The sequence below is a fragment of the Girardinichthys multiradiatus genome, chromosome 19, assembly GCF_021462225.1.
Source record: "Girardinichthys multiradiatus isolate DD_20200921_A chromosome 19, DD_fGirMul_XY1, whole genome shotgun sequence".
Lineage (NCBI taxonomy): Eukaryota > Metazoa > Chordata > Actinopteri > Cyprinodontiformes > Goodeidae > Girardinichthys > Girardinichthys multiradiatus.
This window is the reverse complement of record NC_061811.1, coordinates 6,007,992-6,019,829: the sequence shown is the minus strand read 5'-3', so window position 1 is coordinate 6,019,829 and position 11,838 is coordinate 6,007,992. Positions and strand designations below refer to the sequence as shown.

The 11,838-nt window shown below is 41.9% G+C and overlaps 1 protein-coding gene across 1 annotated transcript in view; it reads left to right on the top strand.

The window, feature by feature from the left end:
• The first annotated feature begins 7,422 nt into the window (after positions 1-7,422).
• The window catches only part of htr1d (5-hydroxytryptamine (serotonin) receptor 1D, G protein-coupled), a 59,010-nt gene continuing 54,594 nt past the window's right edge, over positions 7,423-11,838 (top strand). Inside the window, exon 1 of the mRNA XM_047345621.1 lies at positions 7,423-7,959. The gene's annotated coding sequence lies outside the window, so the exon portion shown is untranslated. The remainder of the gene's footprint in view (positions 7,960-11,838) is intronic.

Below are 11,838 nucleotides of genomic sequence, written 5' to 3'. Positions count from 1 at the left end.
ATTGCATGGCGGTCGGGAACAGTGTCTCTGGACTGGCAGACTGGGGTGGTGGTCCCCCTTCATAAGAAGGGGGACCGGAGGGTGTGTTCCAACTACAGGGGGATCACACTCCTCAGCCTCCCTGGTAAGGCCTACGCCAGGGTATTGGAGAGGAGAGTCCGACCGATAGTCGAACCTCGGCTTCAGGAGGAACAGTGTGGTTTTCGTCCCGGCCGTGGAACACTGGACCAGCTTTATACCCTCTACAGGGTACTCGAGGGTTCATGGGAGTTTGCCCAACCGGTTCACATGTGTTTTGTGGACCTGGAGAAGGCATTCGACTGTGTCCCTCGTGATGCCCTGTGGGGGGTGCTCCAGTAGTATGGAATCGGGGGCCTTTTACTAGGGGCCATCCGGTCTCTGTACAAGCGGAGCAGGAGTTTGGTCCGCATTGCCGGCACTAAGTCGGACCTGTTCCCAGTGCATGTTGGACTCCGGCAGGGCTGCCCTTTGTCACCGGTCCTGTTCATAACTTTTATGGACAGGATTTCTAGGCGCAGCCAAGGGCCGGAGGGGGTCTGGTTTTGGGACCAGTGGATTTTGTCTCTTCTTTTTGCAGATGACGTGGTCCTGCTGGCCCCCTCTAGTCAAGACCTACAGCATGCGCTGTGGCGGTTCGCAGCCGAGTGTGAAGCGGCTGGGATGAAGATCAGCTCCTCCAAGTCCGAGGCCATGGTTCTCGACCGGAAAAGGGTGGCTTGTCCTCTTCAGGTTGGAGGGGAGTTCCTGCCTCAAGTGGAGGAGTTTAAGTATCTCGGGGTCTTGTTCATGAGTGAGGGAAGAATGGAGCGGGAGATCGACAGACGGATCGGTGCGGCTGCCACATTAATGGGGGCGCTGTGCCGGTCCGTTGTGGTGAAGAGAGAGCTGAGCCAAAAAGCAAAGCTCTCGATTTACTGGTCGGTCTACGTTCCTACCCTCACCTATAGCCATGAACTTTGGGTCATGACCGAAAGAACGAGATCCCGGATAAAAGCGGCTGAAATGAGCTTCCTCCGTAGGGTGGCCGGGCACTCCCTTAGAGATAGGGTGAGGAGCTCGGCCATCCGGGAGGGGCTCGGAGTAGAGCCGCTGCTCCTCCACATCGAGAGGAGCCAGTTGAGGTGGCTCGGGCATCTATACTAGATGCCTCCTGGACGCCTTCCTCGAGAGGTGTTCCAGGCACGTCCCACCGGGAGGAGGCCCAGGGGACGGCCCAGGACACGCTGTAGGGACTATGTCTCTCGGCTGGCCTGGGAACGCCTTGGGCTCCCCCCCAGAGGAGCTGGAGGAGGTGTCTGGAGAGAGGGACGTCTGGGCGTCTCTGCTGAGTCTGCTGCCCCCGCGACCCGGTCCTGGATAAGCGGAAGACGACGAACGAACAAACCAATTCATTAAATGCATCTAAGCACATTATTGGACAACTAAACTGGTTTATGAGGAATTAGTTGTCTAGGTAGCTTCGCCTTCTTCCAGACATGTTCAACTCATGCTCTGTGTTCATTACTAACTTTAAGTCATAAAAAAATGAATGCTTGGACCAGTTATGTTTACATAGAAGAATTCTGTACCTTTGTCCTGAGTTTAATAAGACATACTCCAAGTGCAGAACATGTTAAAGTACAGTCTGTCTGTCTGATGATAGTCTGTTCAAACAGTTCTTCAGGAGTTAAGGAGGTGTCATACCTATGATCTTTCCTGCTGTCTTAATCAAAGTTAAAATCTCAGCTTTTGATTTTACAGTTTTGGACAAAACCAGCACGCAATGAAGAAATAACTGGAAAAAGTTTGGCCAGCAACCTGAATACAGGTGTGTGGGAACTGCAGAGAGCAACATGGAAGGAACAATAAGGCATCTGCATAATAATAAAACTGCAATTTTATGCTTAAAAGTACACAGCATATTATTCAAAAACAACAAGATAACACTTGTGAAGGACCGGGCCAGTCAAGCATGAGGAGACAGTAATAATTTTCAAAGAACATGGGCTTTATTTCCCCAAAATAACAAAATTCAAATAACTGTTACAGTGCCCTTAAAAGAGGTCCAATAAAGAAGCTAAACTCAAAACAAAAAAATCAGGGTTTAACTATCAAAACCTCAAACTAACTGCTCAAACAAACAAACTGTCCTCCCACACAACAAACAATGGGGACCTAAATACTGGCTGATCAGACCAGACTAACACACTGAGGAAGAGGGAAGGAAAACATATACAGAAATTTAACTAACAAAAATAACTAAACACAGTTAGCTTAAAAATGAACTTGAATGACTAATAACTAAACAAAATAAGCAAATCACAAAAACAAAGAGAACTTATGCAAAAATTAGAATAAAGACTCCATGGTCTTCCCCCATGGTGAAACTCCAGATGGTTTCACCCAATCAGTCAATCTGGGATTATGTGCCAGCCAGAGTATATTGCTGCTGTTCAAGGTACTCCCCCACAGCACCAGCAAAGAAATCACAAAAATTTTTAAATATTTGTCTAAATTAAATATACAAAAGTAAACCAAATGTGCGCGCTACAATTAGAACTAATGTATTTCAATATTGTCCAATGAAAATATAAACAGAAACCCATGTATTTATGCTGCAGTGAATGTGTATATGAAAACTCAAAATGAAAAAGTGTTGGTGTGTGGGGTTACCGACTGTGTGGCTGCAGGTGTGGCCATCACAACAATAACCATAAAACTGAGAGTATACCTAACCTCACAGTGTGTTCAAAAGCAGATACAGATAAATCATTACAAAAGAATCTGATGTTGGCCTTTAGACCTGACTTTCTTACTTCTCTCAGAGTATCTATAGGCAGCATCAATATGCTTCTCTGAGCAGTGCCTGTCAGAAAGCCTGTGCATTGAGTCATGATACCAAGCCACTGGTCACAGTCTGCTGGCTTGCTTCTGGAGTCTCTGCAGAGTCATGTTTGAGAGGCCGCAAGCCACTATTTGCATGAATGTCAATAGTATTGTGGAGGAACTCATAACCCTATGAAGGGCAGAAATCAGAGTGTTTAGGAGAGAGTTTAGGACTTGAGTGACCCTGCAAGAGCAAACAGTGTTTCAGAGAGACTACTCATTTTTACCAGGCTGACGTTTACTATTATTTAGCCTCATTTTGGGATCTTAAATGTCCACTGGTGGTCCATCTTTTCTAAGGCATTTGGTTTCCCTGAAGCGACGGCTGCCTGCTGTACCCTTTAGACAATTTATGTGACAGATTGTAATATCCTAGAGGACGAGGTGGAGATCCAGACCTGGAAGGAAGGGATATAATCTGAATGAGACACATTTTAAATCTTTAACGGGTATCTTTTTCTTGCTTCAGGTTTAAGTTGTCAGATTACAGTGCATGTTGAATAAAAATATAAATAGTGCCATTGTTGGCAATACTGCTGCAAAACCTGTTGTCTTTTTGTGTTGCTGAGAAACAAGCATGAATACAGGTTCATAATAAATAAATAAATAATACCCGACTATATCGTTTATTTGTCTTTTTTCCAAACGGTTTAAATTTTAACTACATGACTGTTGTTGATCTTAGTCCACAGCTGTGAACAACATCTGTGCAGAGTTGGCCTGACAGAGGTTCTCCAACACCTGGTGCTTTGTTACTGATGTGCACAGCTTCACTTTACCAAATGTTTTTTTCTATACATTTTTGATTTATTTTTGGTTTGTTTTTTTCAGAGATCTCTTCTGCTTTGCTTCATTTTAACATTTTTACTGTGAATACATTTAAAAATGAAGAAAGCAGTCTGTTTTCATTGGCTGTGACACAATGGTATGACACAGTTTGCTTTAAAGTTTTATGGAGACAAGGTGCTACAGTGACTGTTTAGATTAAACACGTGATGAATAAAGATTTTGCCTTTATCCACCCTTTTTAAACTTCGAAAGTATTCCCAATGGAAGGTATCTGCAGTGAAATATATGATTTTTGTATTGTATCATTTTAGAAATTTCTGCAAATCTGACTTATTTGCAATTTTTTTCACTTTGAGACAGATTTTACTCCACTTAACCTAAGGATGCTCGTTCCCACTCCCAGTCCCTTTCGGTCTGCTCTGTCCAGAAGAACCTCACTTTCCCTGTGTGCCTAAATGCTTGTTTGTATTTATTTTCAAATCTATGCTAAAATGCATCTTGTATATTCATTCATTCATTTTCTACTGCTTATTCTATAATGGGTCACAGGGGAAGGTGGTGCCTATCTCCAGCAGTCTATGGGCAAGAGGCAGGGTACACCTTGGACAGGTCACCAGTCCATCGCAGGGCAACACACAAACAACCATGCACACACACCTAAGGGCAATTCAGAGTGACCAATTAACCTAACAGGAGTACCAGAGTACCCAGTGAGAACCCACACATGCATGGGGAGAACATGCAAACTCCATGCAGAAAGACCCCCAGCCAGGAATCAAACCCAAGACCTTCTTGCTGCAAGGCCACAGTGCAACCAACTGCACCACCGTGCAGCCCTTGTATAATCACATAAGCCCTCTTGTATAATCACATCAAAATGTTCTCAAAGAGAAAATTGTTTCGGAGTAAAGTTTATTCATTTTTATCTTTTATTCAATTAACTGTGTGCTCCAAAATCTAAACTGCATGTAGCTCTGATACTTGTTAGGGAAGAACTGTGACTGCGTAACAGAGAGCATATTCCCTGCTACTGTCCTGGACTACCGAGTCCTCTGTGGGTCCACAGGGTCTTAACAGCCTATTGCTTCACTCGCTTTGTCTCTGTTTTTTCTGTGCGTGGGTGCAGTGTCTTTCAGCTCACTGGTGGTCCAGGGTTTGTTTTTGGGGAAGCATCTCAAAGTTCTGGGGGAGATGATGTCCACACAGAAGTTTATATAGTCGGTTACACACTATGGTTTGGCATTGATGTTATCTTCCTGTGGCTGGCCCAGAGCGTCACAGCCTGTACCCTCAAAACAACCCCGCAGAGGTTCTCTAATATTCAGTAACCTTCTCACAGTTCTTCTTTTTTTTCCCTGGTAGAGGAAAGGACACACTGTTAAAACAATGGAAGTACAGCATAGATTGAGGTATGTCTAATATGACCAGATGTTACCACATATGGATTGGGCTGTTGTGACCTTTGCTTTGAAACAATTTAACTGATGGCAAAACATGCAGAGGTTGCCAATATAACGTTGGTCAACTAATAAATAATATAGGCAAAAACTTACTGCTGACAGTTAAATATCCAGGCTGCAGAGATGACACCTTATAGTGGCAAGTCCTGGATTATACCATCTGTTGTAGGCAAGCACTGCTAACCAACCTTGTCTGCATTTGCTGCTCTTCTTCAAATCTTCATCTGCTGGTATACTCAGAGATCTTGGAGTTGGGGATATGATCTTGCAGCCAGGTCACAGTGAAGCATGTAATTCTGCATTCCCGATACTTTGGCTGGGTCTGTGCACTGACATTTTGTTTGCAAGAGATCTTGCATTATCCTTTATGATAAATAGTTGAGATGGTTTGAACTTCCCGCTGTTCTTTCTCTGCTTTGCTCATGTTCTGTATCCATGACATCTTCTCTTTAACTCATTTGGGTTTTGTGGTCATACACTGCCTGGCCAAAAAAAAAGTCGCCGCCTGGATTTAACTAAGCAAATAGGTACGAGCCTCCAATTGGATAATTACTGCATGTGTGATTATGTTTCAGCTGGCAACAAGTTATTTAACCCCAACTGGTGCAATGAGTTGCTTCTCATTTCTTAAACAACCATGTCTAAAGACACATCCTGTGGTCGTGGAAAAGATGTCAGTCTGTTTCAGAAGGGTCAAATCATTAGCATGCATCAAGCAGAGAAAACATCTAAGAATATTGCAGAAACTACCAAAATTGGGTTAAGAACTGTCCAACGCATTATTAAAAACTGGAAGGATATTGGGGACCCATCGTCTTCAAGGAAGAAATGTGGCCGGAAAAAAATCCTGAATGATTGTAATCGGTGATCACTTAAACGTTTGGTGAAATCAAATCGAAGATAACAACAGTAGAACTCCGGGCTGTTTAATAGTGAAAGTAAGAGCATTTCCACACGCACAATGCGAAGGAAACTCAAGGGATTGGGACTGAACAGCTGTGTAGCCTTAAGAAAACCAGTAATCAGTGAGGCTAACTGGAAAAAAAGGCTTCAATTTGCTAGGGAGCATAAAGATTGGACTCTGGAGCAATGGAAGAAAGTCATATGGTCCGATGAGTCCAGATTTACCCTGTTCCAGAGTGATGGTAACCCTAACCCTAACCCATCAGGATAAGAATAGATGCAGGTGAAGTGATGCACCCATCATGCCTAGTGCCTACTGTACAAGCCTGTGGGGGCAGTGCTATGATCTGGGGTTGCTGCAGGTGGTCAGGTCTGGGTTCAGCAATAATATGTGTTCAAAGAATGAGGTCAGCTGACTACCTGAATAAACTGAATGACCAGGTTGTTCCATCAATGGATTTTTTCTTCCCTGATGACACGGGCATATTCCAAGATGACAATGCCAGGATTCATCGAGCTCAAACTGTGAAAGAGTGGTTCAGGGAGCATGAGACATCATTCTCATGCATGGATTGGCCACCAGAGTCCAGACCTTAACCCCATTGAGCATCTATGGGATGTGCTGGAGAAGGCTTTGTGCAGTGGTCAGACTCTACCATCATCAATGCAAGATGTTGGTGAAAAACTAATGCAAACCTGGGTGGAAATAAATCTTGTGACATTGCAGAAGCTTATCGAAACAATGGCACAGCGAAATATTAGTGTGTGACCGTTTTTTTTTTTTTCGGTGGCAGCTTTTTTTTTTTTTGGCCAGACAGTGTAGTTCAGGTATTAACTGAGATTTTGAAATGTTAATTAGTTGCTATCATTTTTAAGAATTGGTTTTGTTGCCATAGTTACATATCATCAAATGTAACAGCTTCATTCATTTTAATTAATTATCAGTTATGTGATTATCCACCTTTTGGACAGTGTCACTGATTGTTTGTTGGACAGCAATCAAGTCAACAGTTTTCATGATGATGTAGACCACGTTTTTTTTTTTTAAGAAAAATCTTTTTTTATTGATATTATATAACATTAAACTTTTCTTACAAACAATATACGGTTCTAACTATATGTTCTAAACGCTTGTTTGCATTTATTTTCAAATCTATGCTAAAATGCATCTTGTATAATCACATCAAAATGTTCTCAAAGAGAAAATTGTTTCGGAGTAAAGTTTATTCATTTTTATCTTTTATTCAATTAACTGTGTGCTCCAAAATATAAACAGCATGTAGCTCTGATACTTGTTAGGGAAGAACTGTGACTGCGTAACAGAGAGCATATTCCCTGCTACTGTCCTGGACTACCGAGTCCTCTGTGGGTCCACAGGGTCTTAACAGCATATTGCCTCACTCGCTTTGTCTCTGTTTTTTCTGTGCGTGGGTGCAGTGTCTTTGACGGGTGGCGAGAGGGGGCATGCAGTGTGTAACCAAAACTCAGTCTTATCAGCAGATCTGATTGCTAGATGCTGAATTCCCTCTAATATTCAGCCCAGTGTAGAGAGGATCCTTTGGTTTCTTCGCGGGCGGAGGCATCCCGCAGCCGGCTGCGTTTCCCAATATGATGCAACTTACGATTCACTTAATTTCTCAGGACACCTGCCCATCTGGACCAGGACAGCGGTGGCCAGTAAGAGGAACATCCGATAGAGATTTCCTGTGAGATGTGAAGTAAACCTCAGCCCTAAGAGTGCAGCTGGAACATCTGCAGAAGCTGGTACTCTGGATGGGACTGATCCTCATCGTTTCATTTGTTTGCTGCGGGCGTGCGTAAATGTAGGACGCCGTTTGTGCGGGTTGCCACGTTTTTCTTGCGCTCCGTTTCTAATCGTCGAGTATAAAGAAGGTTTTTAATTAACAAGAACACAAACACGGTAAGTCGAATAACCGTTTTATTTTCTCATCAAATCTTTCAATTTTATTTTCACCATTACGCACGGTTATGAACAGATTGACAACAGCTCAATTAAATCTGTTTTACTGGCCAGACGTCCTGGAAAAACAGCTAAAAATAACCAGACAAGAAAGCTGAAGCGGCTTTCTAGAGATAACTCTAAAATAACGCACAGGGGAGGATAGGGTCACTGCGACTGCGACTATCACTGACACTGCTGAGGTGCCAAAAGGTTTCAAGTAGTGACTGTAAGGGGATGAGGATGTTACAGACATTTGGATAAAACCAACATGCTCTGCATTATAAAGTGGATAAAAATAGACGCTGCATTTTTGTAGAAGGAGCTCTTTATGGTTGCATGAGTCTCACTGTACCAAAATTGGTTTAAAGAGAGTGGAAAGATGGACTCAAATCTTGGACTCTGATTGCTCAGCTTTTATAGCAGACTGCAACCTTGTAAAAGTTTACACACCTACTTAACATGAGAAGCAATTCCAAAGTGAAATTTTTCTTATTTCCTAAATATAAATATGAATATCTAATCTGTCTGTGCCATTGTATTCTCTGTTTCTTAATAAACACATTTGGTAGAGATTCACTGAGGCTTTTCCTGACTGATAATAATATTCAGTTTTCTTTGAGGTCTTAGCTGCCAGTTCCAATTTTGACTAATTAAATTTTTTATGCAAGTAGTATAACATTTAGAGGTGAGATGTAGCTCAAAGGATAGGAAGGGCTTGCAGTTAGAAAGTTGTGGGTTTGATTCCATCTTCACCCTGCCACATCAATGCGCCAGTGGGATGGAACTGAACCCTAAGTTCCCTTCTGATCTGTTTATCAGGTCTCAGAGTGGGCACATTGTGAGTGCAGCTGAGTGAATAAGACTCATAACATAAAAGTACTTTAAGTGGATGATTACTTGAGAAGCACTACATAACATCTGTCTGTTAAAAAAGAAAGTGCTGCAGTATTTTTGATAGAAGTGCAAGCTTTGAGTCCAACAGAAAATGAAAGAACTACAAGATTTATTTACCACGTCTATGCATCAAAGCATATATCTCTAACCTTTATCTTATATTAAGTTAATAAAAAGCACATCAAAGAACCTGGTAATGCATTATGTATTTTTGGAGAGACAATGATGGGAGTTCTTTGTTTTGATGCATTTAAAGATCAGGACTAGACCAGATCCTAATAAGGTGGATGGATTCCTATCTGTGGCCGTTTTGTTGGGATTTCTCCGAGAGAAGTCAGTGATATAATTATGATGAACCCAGTACATTTGCAACATATGCAGCTGAATTGTTTTAACATATGCAGGAGAAGAGAGTGGACATGTAATTAACAGCCATGAATGTGAAATATAATGCTTGCTGGAGCTCTTTACTGCATATGTATTAAGTGTAACGGTTTATACATTATTAAGGTTATATCTTATGATTGAATATTTGTCAAGAATTGCAAAAATATGTATAATTTAACACAAAGCTCTGGCTGCTGGATTTTTAAGAGATATTTCATATATTTCAGTGCATTGAGAATATTCTTTTCAGCATTATCTGATGAAAAAGGAGGTGAGCAGCCTCCAGTCCATTTCTAGCTGGTGGAAAAAAATGGATCTGTCGCCTGCGCTCTCAAGCTTTTCAGAAACCCACACTGGTATCTCTTCTCAGAGTGAGTGTTGCAATTTTGCTTTAAGTAGCCTGCTAATGCCAGAGATACCAGCCAAAATGAATGATCACTTTGATGGAGAGCATCTTTTAGCAGAAGAAGTCCTTCCATTTCGTTTTATATGAGTTGTGCACATCTGGATTTTCTTCTCGCTTCTTTACAGAAGCATCTTTGCTGTCCGTCCTCACTGAGGTGTTGCACACACTCTGAGAAGCAACACACACACACTTACTATCAGGGCTGGACTGTGGAATTGAATCAATGGTTCATTAAAAACATAAAACAATTCATATCCACCTTCCTAATTATGAAAATAAACTTCAGTAATTATTTGATTATGATATTGCTGAATAGGTAATTTCCTCATACAGCGATGCAGTGTTCTTCCTTTATTATGAGGCATGACACAGCACATCATAAAGAAGACTCAGTGGATCCTTATGCAAATTGTGAAATTCAGTCTTAATAATTATTGAGAACACATAATTAGCGGGTGATTGTTTTAACTGTCCACCATGAGTACACAGAGAGAACAATCTTTAAAATATCAATGTTCCTGTGGAGAAGAAAGCAATCTGAAAAGAAGGGAGGACAATTGACATTGATTTGCAGTTTACTTGCCTCCCAGCTGGATTATTATTTCACCTACAGAATATTGAGCTAAAACTGGGAACATTGCTCCCCTGCAGGAGGGAAGTAAGGGTTACATTGAGGATTCCACTTGTATAGCAATAACAAAAACGACACTGACAGAGAAAAATAGAAAAGCAGATGTCGGAGATCTACAAACAATGGTCATGTGGGAAAAATAAGGAAAACTGAACATTAAACAACATTTCTTTTCATTTAAGGAGTAGCAGCTGAAGAGGTCGGGTTCTTGCCCAAGCCATCTCACTTTACATCATTTCCATTAGACTAGATGGAGTTGTACCACTTTTTATTTGACTGTCATATTAACAGTTAATGTGACATATGGTCAGCTGGGAAAGCTCGAGTCGAGGTGTTGGAAAGGAGGCGCCGGCTGATTGTTGACCCTCAGATTCAGAAGGAGCAGGATGGCTCCAGTGCAGGTTAGACTCGGCCAGGTCTTCCCCCTTTCCTCTGATCCTGTTTATGGACTTCATTGACAGGATCTAAGAGAATCATCGTGGACAGGAGGATGTTAAGTTTCAGAACCTCAGGGTCTCATCTTTTATTTTTGCAGATGATGTGGTTCTGTTTGCATTTTCAAGCCATGACCTTAAGCATGCACCTGAGCAGTTTTTTTATCACGTGTGAAGCGGGAGGGATAAGAGATAGCTCATCTATGTCTGAGAGCATTGTTCACAACTGGTAAAAGCTAAACAATTCCCTTCGGATCGGGGGTCAGGCTCTTCTTAAAGAGAAGAAGTTCAGATATCTTTATTTTCAAGTTCTGGTTGATATAGCGGGAGATGGATAGATGAGTTGGTACCCTATTTGAAGTAATGCAGGCAACTACTACACCCTGGTGCAAGGGGTGATTCAAAAAGCAAATCCCAGACACAGTGGCTGAATGAACTTCCTCTTTAAGATCGCTGGACTTAGTCTTAGACACTAGGTGCTGAGCTCCATGATCCAGATGGAGCTTGGAGTGGCTCTGTTGCTACTCAGTATTGAGTCAGTAGAGGTGGTTTGGGCATCTCATCAGGATGCCTCCCTTTGAAGACCCTGAACTCATTTAAGAGACTACATATCCCTTCTGGCCTTAGGGACTATATACTATATAAAGTCTGGAGCTGGAGAGGGAGTGTCCCCTATTAGCAGGATGTCTGAGTCTCCCTCCTGGATCTGTTATCCACTCAATTCGATCTTGGATAAGTGAAAGACAATGGATGGTTGGTCAGCTGTTCACAGACATCAGAGAGGTTGTGTCATGAAATAAATAAAAACCAAGAAAACTTTCCAGATCCTTATTATGCTTGCTCCTACCATAACTACCTGCAGCACTGAGGAGTCATTCCTTAGCCTTGGAGGTGAATGAATAAGGAAAACATTCTTTAAAAGTTTCTGATCATCAGTAGAGGCCACAACTCTCTTGTTTGCATTTTTCTAAATCAGTATTTTCACTTATTTCACTGTATTTATTTTACTTGTCAGCTTGTACTTTTTCAGGTTGAATTAACAGTTTATTGTTATAAGGTTTGAGTAAGAATGTTTCTTCTTAGTT